We start from the raw sequence: 21,836 nt of genomic DNA, 5'->3' as shown, positions 1-21,836 counted from the left end.
AAGAGAATGTTAAAGGTAGGCAACCCTGTTGTAGTATGATATTACATTACATTGCGAATTCAGCCAATATCACAGGGATTTACTAAAAATCAGATTGCATTTCCCAAAATTTTAATGGGAAATGTGATCTTCCTGAGATTTGCTAACAATAAAATATGAAAAAATACTGCGGGAAGCCCTGTGATAATAAGAGATGGTATTATCCAGGCTTTCCCCCAGTTACCGGACTCCTGCTCTGCTCTAACAGGCAGAGCAGAGCCGGAAGCAGGCCCCAGTGATCAGCTGGGTGGTCTAAATAGGCCATAAGCTGATCACTGCATAAAAATAAAATAGGTTAAAAAACCCCACTTACCTGCATCCAGGAACTGGTGATCAGTTCTCCGGTAATGTCCACTGGGGCTCTGGTCAGCTGGTCTCCCGGCTCCTGCACTGTCATCCTAGTCAGCTGCTGCATAGAACAGCTGCCCAGAATCACAGTGCAGATTGTAGACCAGCTGACTGGAGCCTCAGAGGATATCACCAGAGCACCGATCACTGGAGGCGTGTAATCTGAGCAGGAGGGGGGGAGGGGGGCACGAGGCAGGGTGGTTGCGGTATCCGGTGGTGAAGGGCGCATGCACATTTAGACTCCCTGTATTTTTTCAAAAAAATACAAGGAGAAGTTTGCGGACGGGATTCGCAGGGACAGCTCTGCCCCTGCAAGCTCTGCCCCTGCAAGGGATTTTTGATAACTCCCTGTGATATTTCCTAAATTCTCAATGCAAAGTTTAATTTAAATGCGAATTGTAGTAAATAGAGCCATATGTGAGCCGTCTGAATAAATCCAAGAGCTAGTGTTGCACTATCACTGAGAAAACAATGTTCAGAACCATGCAGGTACAAAGAAACTTGTGTTTTATTTTATTTTTTTAAATCTCTTGATTTATCATAGTAAATAACAAAAAAACCTTGTTTTATGTGTTTTGTGTTTATGTTTTATTTCACATTTTCTAGTTGTTGGCAGTGGCCTTGAGATCCTTAAGGAACACTTTTGATGGAAACTTTTCTCTAGATTGGCGGCACTCTTGAATGTTTAAATAGTAAATGAATACCAGCTGGACTGTCAGAAGCACTGTAGGTGGTATTTCTTTCTACCTGGTAATGGCACTTCGCCTCCTCTGCCTCTTGTCTTAACAGAGAGAAGTTTGAGATGACCCAAACCACTTCTCAGACTAGGAGTGTGGCATTTGGCTGTGACATCATTGGCAACTGCTGCACTTCCAGGCCATCGCAGACATGGAGTAGCAGCTCCTACATGTGGGGCACCGTGGTGGCATTAGAAACACTGGATGAGTGACATTATGTAATTTATTCAGTGTTTCAGGTGCCCTCTAACCTTTGACAGTCTATGTAAATGTGTAGATTCGTGTAATGCTGCAACTTTCCTTGAAAATCAGTATAGAGTAAGTTAACACAGTATAGTTAGGCAGATAATATACAATACCATAAACCACTTGTAGTTTCTGGTCCTATAGTTCATACTCAGAAATGCAGCCTGTGTTTGATCATAGCTCTTAGAAAAATAAACTTTTCATACAATTTTTTTGGGTGTAAAACTACTTTCTGAGTTACAGTAGTCTAACACATTTCTCATTTTGGTCCACTTCACACAAGTCTTCTTGAATTACATTGCCCAAGTTGACGACTCTAAATTGACTACAATTCCACTTCTTTTGGAACTTTGTCTCAAGCTGGCCATGCACCTGCACGATTTCGGGCCGATTGCCCGATTTTCGACGAGTCATATGATGGATCTTGTGAAAATCGTGTATTATTTTAGTAAGATATGATCCGAAGCGCGCTCCCGCAGCTCCTTAAATCAGATCTTATGATCAGATGTGCAGCCTATATGTTCCATCTTATCGTGTGCAGATCGTGCTATTTATTTTGTTCATGCGATCCATCGTGCGGCAATTCAAGTCATTTCAATAACTGTTTCCCTAATGAGTGCGTGAGGCACAGGATCGATCATACAACATATCCTGTGCTAAAAGAAACAACAAATATGCTGCAAGGACTGCCAGGGAGCTACGAGGAGTGAATCGGATCTGATGCTTGTCGTGCAGGTGTATGGCTAGCATTAGACTTGAAGGAGAAAACTATTGTGTCTTATCTACTGCCTTACATGTCATATCACCGTAATATCACACTATACTATACCTCAGGGCTTTGCAACTGTCGACTTCTCGGCTGCATACTGCATAAAACTCGCTAGAAAGCTGTATACGATAGAAAAAATTATTTTTGTTATTTATTGCAATGATTATAACGTAATAGAAGGTCACACCATGCAAGAGTTGTCTTAAATTCTAAATATATGCATACGCCTACCGTACATGTTTTATTTAGTATGTTAAATAAAACTTTGCAGCTTTATTATGTATATAAATTGGATAGGTTTACACCCTTAATTATAGTATTTGTAATTACAGTTTTGATCATATGTTAATTTATGATTTGAAGCCTGCACCCATGGATGCAAGATTCACTCAATTGCAGTCATGTGTATATAGATAGTACATTATTTATTCCCAGGTGACATTTGGACTGTTTTAATAATTGGATATACAGTATACTGCAAACACGTTTCTCATAGACATTATTAAACCTGCTATCTAGAATGATTAATTGCAGTTAGTTTAATATGAATTTTCAGTTAATAAAAATGTAAATATGAAATGTAAATGCAACATTGTATACAATTATTTTGTATATTAGAATATATTATACTTAAGGGACTATTTAAAATCTTATAAATACATGTAAAGTTATACAAACCTAAAAAGAAACAATTTGCATGCAAATCAAAACCACTGTAAGGGTTTGTTCAGACAGAACACAACACAACAAAGAATTGTGTAGGAATTAGAATTAGGATCATGGACTAGTGCAGAGGTTCCCAAACGCGGTCCTCAAGGCTCCCCAACAGTTCAGGTTTTAGAGATATCCATGGTTGAGCACAGGTGGTTAAATCTAATTGACTGTGGTACTAATTAAGTCACCTGTGCTCAACAATGGATATCTCTAAAACCTGAACTGTTGGGGAGCCTTGAGGACTGCATTTGGGAACCTCTGGACTGGTGCCTGTGTGTCTCTGCTGATCAGGTGTGTCAAGCTAGGTACACACTGGAGCGATCAGCGATCATTTCGACTTTACTGATGATTTCCCTGGAGCCCAGAACAAACCATATCGAGCGTACACACACTGCAATGTTGTAAATGACACAGCTCGGCACTGTGTGATGAATCATTCATTAAGGAACTCTCCCGGTCGAGTGCTGCATGATCATCACACACATATCTGGCATCAGTGTCCTGCTTCTGATACAGTGAATCAGGAGCAGCTGCAGGAAGACCAACTTATATAATAAACTTAGGAGCAATGGGCCCCTTCTCACAGATAGGACTCCATCAAATACTGCAAGTTACTACAGTTGACCATTACCTATACACCTAGGCAAACAGTGTAAGTGAAAGAGCAAGCCATACACTGATAGAGAGAGCAAGGTGTATGCTAAAAGATGCAGGCCTAGAATACATTTTGAGCAGAAGCTGTGTCCACAGTAGTTTCTCTTAAGAACTGTTCTCCTACAGTTGCCCTAAGGGATATAATACCTATTGAAGCATGATCAAAGACAAAACCAAATGTAAGACATCTCAGAACTTTTGGAAGTAGGGCCTATGTGCATATACCAAAAGAGAAAAGACAAAAGCTGGATACAAAGTCAATAAAGTGTATCATGCTTGGCTATTGCCCTGAGAGCAAATGTTACAGATTGTGGAATCCAAACCGCAGAGAGATTATTAAATTATGAGATGTTATCTTTAAAGAAACAACGCAAATTGTAGCTGATATGCAGAGCAAGTTTGTGTCACTGGACATAGCAGTAACTGAAGATATATGTGAGTCAGAGACCATCAGCGTGGAAGTTCAACCACAGGTCTTCGGCAAGATTAAATATCGGCAAGCCACCAAGGAGATATGGTGAGGAATTTGCAAACCTTGCATTCAGCGAGTCTCAATATATCCAGAAGCCAAAGCTAAAGTCTGATTGGTGTAAGTGGAAATCCAAGATAGGAAAAGAGACTTTGCAAGATTTAAAAACCACAAGTGTGAAAATCATCAAGAATTGTAATAGTTGCAGCAGTTCCAAGTTCGTGAGTCAGGAGACTGTTGTTAAAACCAAAGCTATCAGTGAAGGAAGTTTTGCTAAAGTATCTTCTGAAAAGGACAAGTTGAAGTCACATGATATGTTGATGCCTTTTCATGTGTTTAACCCAATTTATTTTACAGGTCTTTACGAAATAGCTGAAATTAAATGTTTGTGTAACATGGAGAAGCTTGTAGCAAGGGGTAGTGTTAGAAAGCAGTGGGCTCTTGCACTATATCCCCACTGTACATACATGTTGGTGACTAACTCAGAGACTGCAGGTCTTCAACCTAATGTGCTGCTGCACATTTGACAGCAGCCATCTTAGTACAGCTTGAGTCTCCCATATCCAAATATTCCGAAATATGGAATATTCCGAAATACGGAATCATTTTGGCATGACTGAGAAAATGAAACCTTTGATTTTTGATGGTTCAATGTACACAAACTTTGTCTAAGGCACAAATCATTAAAAATATTGTATACAATTACCTTCAGGCTCTGTGTATAAGGTGTATATGAAACATAAATGAATGTACACAAACTTTGCATGAGCCACAAAATTAGTTGAAAATATTGTGTAAAATGACCTGCAGGTTGTGTGTATAAGGTGTATATAACACATAAATGCATTCTGTGTGTATATTGTGGTCCCATTCCCAAGATATTTCATTATGATATGCAATTATTCCAAAATACGGAATATTTAGATATCCAAAATACCCCTGGTCCCAAGCATTTTAGATATGGGAGACTCAACCTGTACTATGTAAAAAGACATAGTGGGAGACAGTAGTCTCCTGCTTAGCTCTATATCAGAGACCCCAGTCTATACCTGCATAAAGCTGTACAACATCCTGCACTGCTGTCCACAAGCAGCATACACTCACCAGCTGGTGAGCTGAATAGGATCCCATTCTGCTTAAGCTTTGATCTGTTACCAGTGTGCTTGTAACAGTGAGTATAGTACATAGTGTGAGTCTTTTGCTGGTGTGCGCCTACATAACTCTGAAATATCAACACCTGCACACACATCACTTCCAACAGCAGTATAAAAACATTGTTCCACTACGTGTGACATCGCAATGCACATTTCTGGCCAAATTCTGGTGGCCGATGTCAGCATAAATGAATGCTTCATCTACTATTTTAGGCATAAATTATAATACAAAATAGCATGACACAGACTTGTTCTGATATGATATTCACCTAAAGCATACCCATTCCTTGTTTGGACATCTCAATTTAGGATAGTATATTCTGGTCAACATGTAAACTGCTCTAGATAATATTACTTCAAAGCTGATAAACTCTATACTGGAAACCGAAAGCTACTGGTGGCTTTGAAAAGCTGTGTCCCTAGTTAATAAATCTGCAGTGTAGGCCTTTCAGGCAACTTTCACTGTTGGATTAAGATGTTAAATGTATATAAATATATTATAAGATGTAAGATATATGTTGTAAGTCATAGATATTATACAGACAAATTAAACCTGATCCCATTTTAGGTCACATTAATTCTGGAATACAAATTTTCTAAACAGCTCTCAAACTTTTAAAATTCATTGCGACTGGTTTGAAACTATTTAGATAATAATTGTACTACATTATTGTTGCAATGTTACAGTAAAACACATATACAGTAATTAGTAAACTATTACAATGGACTCTTTATATTCTCTATAAACCAGTTGCATACATTTAATTTAATATTTAATATTTATATACATTTAATATTTAATATTATCACATTTATGTTGTGCTTATTTCCTGTAAATATACTAAAAAAATGTTGACACTGAGCAAACTATATCACGGTATCATAAACAACAGAGCAGAAATAGTTTAATTAAATATTGATTTTTGCTCATATTAGAACTCAGCGGACATCATGTCTTCTTTCATCCAAACTAGCTGTATGATTGATTTTGCTCAATATTAGCTCCATATTGATTAGAAATCAAGCATCCAGTCCTCTTGTGAATTATAAATTCTCATACATTGAAAGTAAAATCTTTGATAATAAAATAGTAGACTCTGATTGTGCTCGCCTAGAATCCTTAAAATGAAATAATAATGTCATGTATCGGAATGGTCTATATTTAATAGACAATATTATATAAAATACTACTGCTTGCCAAATACAGTCAATGATTTTATTCCAGTCCTGTATGTAATGATAAAAGGATAGGAGTAAGAGACCTTCTTTGGTTCCTGTGCCTAAATAAATCAGATGTGCTTTGTCTGGAATGGGATTGAAATGCCGGCGGCTGTTTAAATCCCGACATCGTCTGCCCGAAGGGAGGAAATCCCGACAGCGGCACATAAGTAACCTAACCCTCCCCTCTTTCCCCTAACCCTAGACCCCCCTTAGGGGTGCCTAACCCTAACCTCCCCCTCTAGTGCCTAACCCTAACCGCCCCCTCCCTGCACCCTAAACCTAACCCTCCTGGGGGCGTGCCTAACCCTAACCTCTCCCCGGTGGCGCCTAACCCTAACCCCTCATTTCCCTAGCCTAACCCTCCTCGGGGGGTGCCTAACCCTAAATCCCCCGGGGCTGCCCTAATCCTAACCCTCCCCCTGAGGCTAAGAGGACGGGCGCCCCGGACTTACCTTGTTCGGACCCGCATCGTCCTGCATTCCGTCGTTGGGATTATGATAGGCATCGCTATCTCGACGCCTATCATGAATCCCTAGCCAGCATTCTGCCGTCGGGATTGTGACCGGCGGCCTTGCCTTGTAGTTACATAACTACATACCGTTTTGTCTTCATTGTTTTCTATGCATTACAGATTGTGCCGCCCAGTCTGAACAGTTTTATTCAATATTATGCTTGTTACAAAGAATTCTGTAATGAGAGTGGGCATGAATAAGTAGGTGACACTAGGTACATGTATGTTTCAAGAATCCTTGCAACAGATATCAATGGTCATGCTAAATACATATATACTGTAGATTTTTTGCCCCTACTTTATCATCCTTACACCGTTATATTTTATCCAGGGGAGATTATGTGTTCTCCTTTAATGTCAGTGGTAATGTATTTTTAGTGTGATCAGGTTCTAACAGTAGATGACATCATATTATAATAGATCTAATGCTGGGTGCACATTTGTAGATATATAGTTTGTTCAATCGACGAACAATATCTGTAACATATAATGGTGCATCTGTGTTCGGGTGACCCGCCGGCTGCCCGTACACTTGCTGCAGGGACCTGCCGACACTGACATCTCAAATGGGTGGGGAAACTGAGCGAGGAAATTTAAATGCCCGCCCAGTTGTGATGTCAGCCCAGACAAATTGAGCAGCTGATTGGAAAGCTATACACACTTACTAGTCAGCTTCTCTGACAGCGGATCAGTCTGCTGACCAATCCGTTGTCTTAGTGTGTACCCAGCATAACAGAGATGACTAGGGAGATCTTAAGATCTTAGGATCTTTCCGAGATTGTCTTGGTGTTGTCTTGAATCATTATTGTACCATTACAGAATTTATTTTCTACAATGTGAAAGCTGTATGCAGCTCTCAGTTTGAGTGCTACATGGTTATAAGGGGGCCAGGAAGTGAGACTAATTGTTCCTGGCAGTTCACTGGACTAGCTTTCTGCAGCATACATCTAGTGAGCTAAGATTTATTAATGTTGGCTCAGCACAAAATCAAGTAAAGACAATCAACTCACCGCTTCTTTCAACAGCAAAACTCTAATGATGAATTCAGAGTTCTTGTTTCATCAGGTACATACAGTAAACACGAAGGAAAACGTGTAGTACAACCAAGGCACTGTATAGAACCTATTAATACGAATATTAATTATATAAATATATATTAAATGACCCAAGCTGCTGCTCATTGGTTGCAAGTTAAACAAATAAACAGGAAAAGATAAATGAACAGCATTGCACCCGTACAATAGACAAGAAACACAATTTAATAAATCAACACCATACTGTACACATTAGATATAGAGCAAAATGTAATAAAAAAAACAACAATCATAAAAACAATTCATGGCAATCAATTTCATTGAACAGCAAGATGATATTTTTAGTAGCAATAAAATGGTCTAAATAGGCCATTAAATAATGTATACAATGTATACAATATCAAACCAATTAATAAAACCCTATATTACTTCACCAATGAAGAAAAAGTAGCATTCAGGTGAGAATAATATTGTGGCTAGAGATGTGGGCCGGACCATTTTTGTTGGATTTGGATTTGGCTCTGATTCGTTGCCTGGCTTTGGATTTGGATTTGCCAAACCGCTGTGAGTGTATTTGGATTTGTATTTGCATTTTTTTTTTTAAATGACCAAAAAGCTAAAATCACATAATTTGGGCCTTTTTTTGTTCCTTGAGTATTATTAAGCTCAATAACATTAATTTCCTGTCATTTCCAGTCAATTTTGACCACTTCACAGCTGTGTGGTGTCAGACCGCTTTTTTTCTCTCGGGTACTACAGCATACTGGGGGCACAGTACAAACAAATACAACAATTTTATTATTTTAAATTGCAAGCTGGGCTCACACTACGAGCAGACAAACTGCTTTTATGCACACACTTTGGGGTAATACAGCGTACTGGGGGTGCAGTGAACAGTACACCAATTTTTGTTTTAAAACTGGCAGCTTGGCTTGCACTGCAAAGAGTCAGACCGCTTTTACGCACATGCTCTGGAGTAATACAGCATACTGGGGTGCAGTACGCAGAAGAATACAAATACAACCATTTTCATTTTTTTAACTTTTTTTTTTTTATTATTTGAAAGTTTTTTTGCTGACAAATATGGAGTCACACTGTGAACATAGTGGGTGGGGCCTGCGGAGTCAGTGCAGCACCACTGTGATGGAATTAGACTAAGAGGACTGGACACAGCTGACAGTACAGCCCCTTAGAGATGGACACAGCCCCAGCAGCACAGCCCCTTAGAGATGGACACAGCCCCAGCAGCACAGCCCCTTAGAGATGGACACACAGCAGCATAGCTCCTTAGAGGTGGACACTGGCCCTGATTCAGAGCCGGACCCTCTGACAGAGCGCTAGCTCTGAAACAGGGCCATCCTTCTTCATTTTTAGAGCGGCCTCCTGGCCGCTCTTATAGCTGTGGGTGGTCACCCACAGCTATAGCGAGCGGCCAGGAAGATGGTCGCGATGGTCAAGACCATCAGGCTTGCGACGAGACCTTTGTGGTAGGGTCTCGTTGCCGCAAGCCCTGGAGTGCTTTCGGCTCTATCAGAGCCGAGAGCACTCCCACTGACATCACTTGTGATGTCAGTGGAGCCGTCCCCCATGGGAACGCCTCCATCTGGCCAGCCACGCCCCCGCCACGCACACCAAAGGGGGCGTGCTGTCACTCACCATCGACAGCACATCCCCTTTGTAGCGAGACCCGGAGCGACAGTTTGCACGTCGCTATCCGGGTCTCGTGCATGCGCACGATGGAGCCGCCTCCGTCGTGCGCATGCGCACTGAGCCAACATCGGCCCACTTGCGAGCGCTCAGCGCTCGCGAGCGGGTCTGAATTAGGCCCACAGCCCCTTAGAGATGGACACACAGCAGCATAGCTCCTTATAGGTGGACACAGCCGCTTAGAGATGACCACAGCCCCACTTGGACACCACAGAGCCATACTTGCCTACTTTCGAAAAAGCATTTCAGGGAAATTGTGAAAGCAACACCTTTGCTTTTCAGAAAATGCATGCAGCCATAGGGATCATTGTGCCTTATATATATATATATATATATACCTCCATCAATTGTCTAAATCCCCCTGCACTAATGGCGGATACCGCACGTCTAACACCAACATAGCAGTCAAGGCCTCAGTTATACGTTTTGCTTCAGGATGACTGCTGTCGTACTTCATCCTCCTCACTAGGGACTGTTGGAGGGTCAATTGTTTAGTAATAGTAGTGGTGTTCCTACTTCCTCTTTGGGATGATGAACAACTCCCAGCAGCAGCAAAAGCACTAGGAGGAAGTGGTTCTTGATCTTTCCCTATTTTATTTTTATCGGAGAAAATTTGGTCCTCCATTTATGTTATATTGATATATACGTGCGGCTAAGGCGCACACAAGCACAGAAAATATTTTTTTAATTTTTTCTGGAGAGTAGTGCACTTTGTGGGTTACACCACCCTTTAAGAAATGAGCCAGCCGGCTCTTTACTTATGGGACACAGGCGCACGCTTGGCGCTGCACCTTTGTTGATGCACGAGCAGCCACAGTGCACACAATTCACAAACACAGAAAATATTTTTTATTTTGTTTGGAGTGCACTTTGGGGGTTACAGCACCCTTTAACGGACAAGCCAGCCGGCCCTTTACTAAAGGGACACAGGCGCACGCTTGGCGCTGCACCTTTGTTGATGCACGAGCAGCCACAGTGCACACAATTCACAAACACAGAAAATATTTTTTATTTTGTTTGGAGTGCACTTTGGGGGTTACAGCACCCTTTAACGGACAAGCCAGCCGGCCCTTTACTAAAGGGACACAGGCGCACGCTTGGCGCTGCTCCTTTGTTGATGCACGTGCAGCCACAGTGCACAAAATTCACAAACACAGAAATTTTTTTTTGTTTGGAGTGCCCTTTGGGGGTTACAGCACCCTTTAGCAGTCAATCCAGCCGGCCCTTTATTTATGGGACACAGGCGCACACTTGGCACTACTTTGTTGATGCATATGCGGCTACTGCGCACACAATTCACAAACACAAAAAAATATTTTTTTTTATTTTGTTTGGAGTGCCCTTTTGGGGTTACAGCACCCTTTAGCGGTCAATCCAGCTGGCCCTTTATTTATGGGACACAGGCGCACGCTTGACACTACTTTGTTGATGCACGTGCGGCTACTGCGCACACAATTCACAAACACAAAAAAATATATATTTTTATTTTGTTTGGAGTGCCCTTTGGGGGGTTACAGCACCCTTTAGCGGTCAATACAGCCGGCCCTTTATTTATGGGACACAGGCGCATGCTTGGCACTACTTTGTTGATGCACGTGCGGCTACTGCGCACACAATTCACAAACACAAAAAAATATATATTTTTATTTTGTTTGGAGTGCCCTTTGGGGGTTACAGCACCCTTTAGCGGTCAACCCAGCCGGCCCTTTATTTATGGGACACAGGCGCACGCTTGGCACTACTTTGTTGATGCACGTGCGGCTACTGCGCACACAATTCACAAACACAAAAAAATATATTTTTTATTTTGTTTGGAGTGCCCATTGGGGGTTACAGCACCCTTTAGCGGTCAATCCAGCCGGCCCTTTATTTATGGGACACAGGAGCACGCTTGGAACTACTTTGTTGATGCACGTGTGGCTACTGCGCACACAATTCACAAACACAAAAAAGATATATATTTTTTTTTGTTTGGAGAGCCCTTTGGGGGTTACAGCACCCTATAGCGGTCAATCCAGCTGGCCCTTTATTTATGGGACACAGGAGCATGCTTGGCACTACTTTGTTGATGCACGTGCGGCTACTGCGCACACAATTCACAAACACAAAAAAATATTTTTTTATGTTGTTTGGAGTGCCCTTTGGGGGTTACAGCACCCTTTAGCGGTCAATCCAGCCGGCCCTTTATTTATGGGACACAGGCGCATGCTTGGCACTACTTTGTTGATGAACGTGCGGCTACTGCGCACACAATTCACAAACGCAAAAAAATATATATTTTTATTTTGTTTGGTGTGCCCTTTGGGGGTTACAGCACCCTTTAGCGGTCAATCCAGCCGGCCCTTTATTTATGGGACACAGGCACATGCTTGGCACTACTTTGTTGATGCACGTGCGGCTACTGCGCACACAATTCACAAACACAAAAAAAGAAATTTTTTTATTTTGTTTGGAGTGCCCATTGGGGGTTACAGCACCCTTTAGCGGTCAAGCCAGCTGGCCCTTTATTTATGGGACACAGGCGCACGCTTGGCACTACTTTGTTGATGCACATGCGGCTACTGCGCACACAATTCACAAACACAAAAAATTTTTTTTTTTTATTTTGTTTGGAGTGCCCTTTGGGGGTTACAGCACCCTTTAGTGGTCAATACAGCTAGCCCTTTATTTATGGGACACAGGCGCACACTTGACACTACTTTGTTGATGCACGTGCGGCTATTGCGCACACAATTCACAAACACAAAAAAATATATTTTTTATTTTGTTTGGAGTGCCCTTTGGGGGTTACAGCACCCTTTAGCGGTCAATCCAGCTGGCCCTTTATTTATGGGACACAGGAGCATGCTTGGCACTACTTTGTTGATGCACATGCGGCTACTGCGCACACAATTCACAAACACAAAAAAAGATATATATTTTTTTGTTTGGAGTGCCCTTTGGGGGTTACAGCACCCTTTAGCGGTCAATCCAGCTGGCCCTTTATTTATGGGACACAGGCGCACGCTTGGCACTACTTTGTTGATGCACGTGCGGCTACTGCGCACACAATTCACAAACACAAAAAAAGATATTTTTTTATTTTGTTTGGAGTGCCCTTTGGGGGTTACAGCACCCTTTAGCGGTCAATCCAGCTGGCCCTTTATTTATGGGACACATGCGCACGCTTGGCACTACTTTGTTGATGCACTTGCGGCTACTGCGCACACAATTCACAAACACAAAAAAATATATTTTTTATTTTGTTTGGAGTGCCCTTTGGGGGTTACAGCACCCTTTAGTGGTCAATACAGCTGGCCCTTTATTTATGGGACACAGGCGCACGCTTGACACTACTTTGTTGATGCACATGTGGCTACTGCGCACACAATTCACAAACACAAAAAAATATATTTTTTATTTTGTTTGGAGTGCCCTTTGGGGGTTACAGCACCCTTTAGCGGTCAATCCAGCTGGCCCTTTATTTATGGGACACAGGAGCATGCTTGGCACAACTTTGTTGATGCACGTGCGGCTACTGCGCACACAATTCACAAACACAAAAAAATATATATTTTTTTTTGTTTGGAGAGCCCTTTGGGGGTTACAGCACCCTATAGCGGTCAATCCAGCTGGCCCTTTATTTATGGGACACAGGAGCATGCTTGGCACTACTTTGTTGATGCACGTGCGGCTACTGCGCACACAATTCACAAACACAAAAAAATATTTTTTTATGTTGTTTGGAGTGCCCTTTGGGGGTTACAGCACCCTTTAGCGGTCAATCCAGCTGGCCCTTTATTTATGGGACACAGGAGCATGCTTGGCACAACTTTGTTGATGCACGTGTGGCTACTGCGCACACAATTCACAAACACAAAAAAGATATATATTTTTTTTTGTTTGGAGAGCCCTTTGGGGGTTACAGCACCCTATAGTGGTCAATCCAGCTGGCCCTTTATTTATGGGACACAGGAGCATGCTTGGCACTACTTTGTTGATGCACGTGCGGCTACTGCGCACACAATTCACAAACACAAAAAAATATTTTTTTATGTTGTTTGGAGTGCCCTTTGGGGGTTACAGCACCCTTTAGCGGTCAATCCAGCCGGCCCTTTATTTATGGGACACAGGCGCATGCTTGGCACTACTTTGTTGATGAACGTGCGGCTACTGCGCACACAATTCACAAACGCAAAAAAATATATATTTTTATTTTGTTTGGTGTGCCCTTTGGGGGTTACAGCACCCTTTAGCGGTCAATCCAGCCGGCCCTTTATTTATGGGACACAGGCACATGCTTGGCACTACTTTGTTGATGCACGTGCGGCTACTGCGCACACAATTCACAAACACAAAAAAAGAAATTTTTTTATTTTGTTTGGAGTGCCCATTGGGGGTTACAGCACCCTTTAGCGGTCAAGCCAGCTGGCCCTTTATTTATGGGACACAGGCGCACGCTTGGCACTACTTTGTTGATGCACATGCGGCTACTGCGCACACAATTCACAAACACAAAAATTTTTTTTTTTTTATTTTGTTTGGAGTGCCCTTTGGGGGTTACAGCACCCTTTAGTGGTCAATACAGCTAGCCCTTTATTTATGGGACACAGGCGCACGCTTGACACTACTTTGTTGATGCACGTGCGGCTATTGCGCACACAATTCACAAACACAAAAAAATATATTTTTTATTTTGTTTGGAGTGCCCTTTGGGGGTTACAGCACCCTTTAGCGGTCAATCCAGCTGGCCCTTTATTTATGGGACACAGGAGCATGCTTGGCACTACTTTGTTGATGCACGTGCGGCTACTGCGCACACAATTCACAAACACAAAAAAAGATATATATTTTTTTGTTTGGAGTGCCCTTTGGGGGTTACAGCACCCTTTAGCGGTCAATCCAGCTGGCCCTTTATTTATGGGACACAGGCGCACGCTTGGCACTACTTTGTTGATGCACGTGCGGCTACTGCGCACACAATTCACAAACACAAAAAAAGATATTTTTTTATTTTGTTTGGAGTGCCCTTTGGGGGTTACAGCACCCTTTAGCGGTCAATCCAGCTGGCCCTTTATTTATGGGACACATGCGCACGCTTGGCACTACTTTGTTGATGCACTTGCGGCTACTGCGCACACAATTCACAAACACAAAAAAATATATTTTTTATTTTGTTTGGAGTGCCCTTTGGGGGTTACAGCACCCTTTAGTGGTCAATCCAGCCAGCCCTTTATTTATGGGACACAGGCACATGCTTTGCACTACTTTGTTGATGCACGTGCGGCTACTGCGCACACAATTCACAAAAACAAAAAAATTTATTTTTTTATTTTGTTTGGAGTGCCCTTTGGGGGTTACAGCACCCTTTAGTGGTCAATACAGCTGGCCCTTTATTTATGGGACACAGGCGCACGCTTGACACTACTTTGTTGATGCACATGTGGCTACTGCGCACACAATTCACAAACACAAAAAAATATATTTTTTATTTTGTTTGGAGTGCCCTTTGGGGGTTACAGCACCCTTTAGCGGTCAATCCAGCTGGCCCTTTATTTATGGGACACAGGAGCATGCTTGGCACAACTTTGTTGATGCACGTGCGGCTACTGCGCACACAATTCACAAACACAAAAAAATATATTTTTTATTTTGTTTGGAGTGCCCTTTGGGGGTTACAGCACCCTTTAGCGGTCAATCCAGCTGGCCCTTTATTTATGGGACACAGGAGCATGCTTGGCACTACTTTGTTGATGCACGTGCGGCTACTGCGCACACAATTCACAAACACAAAAAAAGATATATATTTTTTTTGTTTGGAGTGCCCTTTGGGGGTTACAGCACCCTTTAGCGGTCAATCCAGCTGGCCCTTTATTTATGGGACACAGGCGCACGCTTGGCACTACTTTGTTGATGCACGTGCGGCTACTGTGCACACAATTCACAAACACAAAAAAAGATATTTTTTTATTTTGTTTGGAGTGCCCTTTGGGGGTTACAGCACCCTTTAGCGGTCAATCCAGCTGGCCCTTTATTTATGGGACACATGCGCACGCTTGGCACTACTTTGTTGATGCACTTGCGGCTACTGCGCACACAATTCACAAACACAAAAAAATATATTTTTTATTTTGTTTGGAGTGCCCTTTGGGGGTTACAGCACCCTTTAGTGGTCAATCCAGCCAGCCCTTTATTTATGGGACACAGGCACATGCTTTGCACTACTTTGTTGATGCACGTGCGGCTACTGCGCACACAATTCACAAAAACAAAAAAATTTATTTTTTTATTTTGTTTGGAGTGCCCTTTGGGGGTTACAGCACACTTTAGTGGTCAATACAGCTGGCCTTTTATTTATGGGACACAGGCGCACGCTTGACACTACTTTGTTGATGCACATGTGGCTACTGCGCACACAATTCACAAACACAAAAAAATATATTTTTTATTTTGTTTGGAGTGCCCTTTGGGGGTTACAGCACCCTTTAGCGGTCAATCCAGCTGGCCCTTTATTTATGGGACACAGGAGCATGCTTGGCACTACTTTGTTGATGCACGTGCGGCTACTGCGCACACAATTCACAAACACAAAAAAAGATATATGTTTTTTTTGTTTGGAGTGCCCTTTGGGGGTTACAGCACCCTTTAGCGGTCAATCCAGCTGGCCCTTTATTTATGGCACACAGGCGCACGCTTGGCACTACTTTGTTGATGCACGTGCGGCTACTGCGCACACAATTCACAAACACAAAAAAAGATATTTTTTTATTTTGTTTGGAGTGCCCTTTGGGGGTTACAGCACCCTTTAGTGGTCAATCCAGCCAGCCCTTTATTTATGGGACACAGGCGCATGCTTGGCACTAATTTGTTGATGCACGTGCGGCTACTGCGCACACAATTCACAAACACAAAAAAATATATTTTTTTATTTTGTTTGGAGTGCCCTTTGGGGGTTACAGCACCCTTTAGCGGTCAATCCAGCCAGCCCTTTATTTATGGGACACAGGCACATGCTTTGCACTACTTTGTTGATGCACGTGCGGCTACTGCGCACACAATTCACAAAAACAAAAAAATTTATTTTTTTATTTTGTTTGGAGTGCCCTTTGGGGGTTACAGCACACTTTAGTGGTCAATACAGCTGGCCCTTTATTTATGGGACACAGGCGCACGCTTGACACTACTTTGTTGATGCACATGTGGCTACTGCGCACACAATTCACAAACACAAAAAAATATATTTTTTATTTTGTTTGGAGTGCCCTTTGGGGGTTACAGCACCCTTTAGCGGTCAATCCAGCTGGCCCTTTATTTATGGGACACAGGAGCATGCTTGGCACTACTTTGTTGATGCACGTGCGGCTACTGCGCACACAATTCACAAACACAAAAAAAGATATATGTTTTTTTTGTTTGGAGTGCCCTTTGGGGGTTACAGCACCCTTTAGCGGTCAATCCAGCTGGCCCTTTATTTATGGCACACAGGCGCACGCTTGGCACTACTTTGTTGATGCACGTGCGGCTACTGCGCACACAATTCACAAACACAAAAAAAGATATTTTTTTATTTTGTTTGGAGTGCCCTTTGGGGGTTACAGCACCCTTTAGTGGTCAATCCAGCCAGCCCTTTATTTATGGGACACAGGCACATGCTTTGCACTACTTTGTTGATGAACGTGCGGCTACTGCGCACACAATTCACAAAAACAAAAAAAATTATTTTTTTATTTTGTTTGGAGTGCCCTTTGGGGGTTACAGCACCCTTTAGCGGTCAATCCAGCCGGCCCTTTATTTATGGGACACAGGAGCACGCTTGGCACTACTTTGTTGATGCACATGCGGCTACTGCGCACACAATTCACAAACACAAAAAAAGATATATATATTTTTTGTTTGGAGTGCCCTTTGGGGGTTACAGCACCCTATAGCGGTCAATCCAGCTGGCCCTTTATTTATGGGACACAGGCGCATGCTTGGCACTACTTTGTTGTAGCACGTGCGGCTACTGCGCACACAATTCACAAACACAAAAAAATATTTTTTTTATGTTGCTTGGAGTGCCCTTTGGGGGTTACAGCACCCTTTAGCGGTCAATCCAGCCAGCCCTTTATTTATGGGACACAGGCACATGCTTTGCACTACTTTGTTGATGAACGTGCGGCTACTGCGCACACAATTCACAAAAACAAAAAATTTTTTTTTTTATTTTGTTTGGAGTGCCCTTTGGGGGTTACAGCACCCTTTAGCGGTCAATCCAGCCAGCCCTTTATTTATAGGACACAGGCGCATGCTTGGCGCTACTTTGTTGATGAACGTGCGGCTACTGCGCACACAATTCACAAACACAAAAACATTTATTTTTTTATTTTGTTTGGAGTGCCCTTTGGGGGTTACAGCACCCTATAGTGGTCAATCCAGCCGGCCCTTTATTTATGGGACACAGGCGCACACTTGGCACTACTTTGATGATGCACGTGCGGCTACTGCGCACACAATTCACAAACGCAAAAAAATATATATTTTTATTTTGTTTGGACTGCCCTTTGGGGGTTACAGCACCCTTTAGCAGTCAATCCAGCCGGCCCTTTACTTATGGGACACAGGCACACGCTTGGCACTACTTTGTTGATGCACGTGCGGCTACTGCGCACACAATTCACAATCACAAAAAAATAAATTTTTTTATTTTGTTTGGAGTGCCCTTTGGGGGTTACAGCACCCTTTAGCGGTCAAGCCAGCTGGCCCTTTATTTATGGGACACAGGCGCACGCTTGGCACTACTTTGTTGATGCACATTCGGCTACTGCGCACACAATTCACAAACACAATAAAATATTTTTTTTTATTTTGTTTGGAGTGCCCTTTGGGGGTTACAGCACCCTTTAGTGGTCAATCCAGCTGGACCTTTATTTATGGGACACAGGCGCACGCTTGACACTACTTTGTTGATGCACGTGCGGCTACTGCTCACACAATTCACAAACACAAAAAAATATTTTTTTTAATTTTGTTTGGAGAGCCCTTTGGGGGTTACAGCACCCTTTAGCGGTCAATCCAGCCGGCCCTTTATTTATGGGACACAGGCGCACGCTTGGCACTACTTTGTTGATGCACATGTTGCTACTGCGCACACAATTCACAAACACAAAAAAATATATTTTTTTATTTTGTTTGGAGTGCCCTTTGGGGGTTACAGCACCCTTTAGCGGTCAATCCAGCCGGCCCTTTATTTATGGGACACATGCGCATGCTTGGCACTACTTTGTTGATGCACGTGCGGCTACTGCGCACACAATTCACAAACACAAAAAAATATATATTTTTATTTTGTTTGGAGTGCCCTTTGGCGGTTACTGCACCCTTTAGCGGTCAATCCAGCCGGCCCTTTATTTATGGGACACAGACGCACGCTTGGCACTACTTTGTTGATGCACATGCGGCTACTGCGCACACAATTCACAAACACAAAAAAATATATTTTTTATTTTGTTTGGAGTGCCCTTTGGGGGTTACGGCACCCTTTAGCGGTCAATCCAGCCGGCCCTTTATTTATGGGACACAGGAGCATGCTTGGCACTACTTTGTTGATGCACATGCGGCTACTGCGCACACAATTCACAAACACACAAAAATATATTTTTTTATTTTGTTTGGAGTGCCCTTTGGGGGTTACAGCACCCTTTAGTGGTCAATCCAGCTGGCCCTTTATTTATGGGACACAGGCGCACGCTTGACACTACTTTGTTGATGCACGTGCGGCTACTGCGCACACAATTCACAAACACAAAAAAATATATTTTTTTATTTTGTTTGGAGTGCCCTTTGGGGGTTACAGCACCCTTTAGCGGTCAATCCAGCTGGCCCTTTATTTATGGGACACAAGCGCATGCTTGGCACTACTTTGTTGATGCACGTGCGGCTACTGCGCACACAATTCACAAACACAAAAAAATATTTTTTTTATATTGTTTGGAGTGCCCTTTGGGGGTTACAGCACCCTTTAGCGGTCAATCCAGCCGGCCCTTTATTTATGGGACACAGGAGCATGCTTGGCACTACTTTGTTGATGCACGTGCGGCTACTGCGCACACAATTCACAAACACAAAAAAAGATATATATTTTTTTTGTTTGGAGTGCCCTTTGGGGGTTACAGCACCCTTTAGTGGTCAATCCAGCCAGCGCTTTATTTATGGGACAGAGGCGCATGCTTGGCACTACTTTGTTGATGAACGTGCTGCTACTGCGCACACAATTCACAAACACAAAAAAATTTATTTTTTTATTTTGTTTGGAGTGCCCTTTGGGGGTTACAGCACCCTTTAGCGGTCAATCCAGCCGGCCCTTTATTTATGGGACACAGGCGCACGCTTTGCACTACTTTGTTGATGCACGTGTGGCTACTGCGCACACAATTCACAAACACAAAAAAATATATTTTTTTATTTTGTTTGGAGTGCCCTTTGGGGGTTACAGCACCCTTTAGCGGTCAGTCCAGCCGTCCCTTTATTTATGGGACACAGGAGCACGCTTGCCACTACTTTGTTGATGCACGTGCGGCTACTGCGCACACAATTCACAAACACAAAAAAAGATATATATTTTTTTATTTTGTTTGGAGTGCCCTTTGGGGGTTACAGCACCCTATAGCGGTCATTCCAGCTGGCCCTTTATTTATGGGACACAGGAGCACGCTTGGCACTACTTTGTTGATGCACATGCGGCTACTGCGCACACAATTCACAAACACAAAAAAAGATATATATATTTTTTGTTTGGAGTGCCCTTTGGGGGTTACAGCACCCTATAGCGGTCAATCCAGCTGGCCCTTTATTTATGGGACACAGGCGCATGCTTGGCACTACTTTGTTGTAGCACGTGCGGCTACTGCGCACACAATTCACAAACACAAAAAAATATTTTTTTTATGTTGCTTGGAGTGCCCTTTGGGGGTTACAGCACCCTTTAGCGGTCAATCCAGCCAGCCCTTTATTTATGGGACACAGGCACATGCTTTGCACTACTTTGTTGATGAACGTGCGGCTACTGCGCACACAATTCACAAAAACAAAAAATTTTTTTTTTTATTTTGTTTGGAGTGCCCTTTGGGGGTTACAGCACCCTTTAGCGGTCAATCCAGCCAGCCCTTTATTTATAGGACACAGGCGCATGCTTGGCGCTACTTTGTTGATGAACGTGCGGCTACTGCGCACACAATTCACAAACACAAAAACATTTATTTTTTTATTTTGTTTGGAGTGCCCTTTGGGGGTTACAGCACCCTATAGTGGTCAATCCAGCCGGCCCTTTATTTATGGGACACAGGCGCACGCTTGGCACTACTTTGTTGATGCACATGTTGCTACTGCGCACACAATTCACAAACACAAAAAAATATATTTTTTTATTTTGTTTGGAGTGCCCTTTGGGGGTTACAGCACCCTTTAGCGGTCAATCCAGCCGGCCCTTTATTTATGGGACACATGCGCATGCTTGGCACTACTTTGTTGATGCACGTGCGGCTACTGCGCACACAATTCACAAACACAAAAAAATATATTTTTTTATTTTGTTTGGAGTGCCCTTTGGCGGTTACTGCACCCTTTAGCGGTCAATCCAGCCGGCCCTTTATTTATGGGACACAGACGCACGCTTGGCACTACTTTGTTGATGCACATGCGGCTACTGCGCACACAATTCACAAACACAAAAAAATATATTTTTTATTTTGTTTGGAGTGCCCTTTGGGGGTTACGGCACCCTTTAGCGGTCAATCCAGCCGGCCCTTTATTTATGGGACACAGGAGCATGCTTGGCACTACTTTGTTGATGCACATGCGGCTACTGCGCACACAATTCACAAACACAAAAAAAGATATATATTTTTTTTGTTTGGAGTGCCCTTTGGGGGTTACAGCACCCTTTAGTGGTCAATCCAGCCAGCGCTTTATTTATGGGACAGAGGCGCATGCTTGGCACTACTTTGTTGATGAACGTGCTGCTACTGCGCACACAATTCACAAACACAAAAAAATTTATTTTTTTATTTTGTTTGGAGTGCCCTTTGGGGGTTACAGCACCCTTTAGCGGTCAATCCAGCCGGCCCTTTATTTATGGGACACAGGCGCACGCTTTGCACTACTTTGTTGATGCACGTGTGGCTACTGCGCACACAATTCACAAACACAAAAAAATATATTTTTTTATTTTGTTTGGAGTGCCCTTTGGGGGTTACAGCACCCTTTAGCGGTCAGTC

Source organism: Taudactylus pleione, unplaced genomic scaffold, assembly GCF_031769625.1.
Source record: "Taudactylus pleione unplaced genomic scaffold, aTauple2 ptg001339l, whole genome shotgun sequence".
NCBI lineage: Eukaryota > Metazoa > Chordata > Amphibia > Anura > Myobatrachidae > Taudactylus > Taudactylus pleione.
This window is presented reverse-complemented; position numbering follows the sequence as displayed.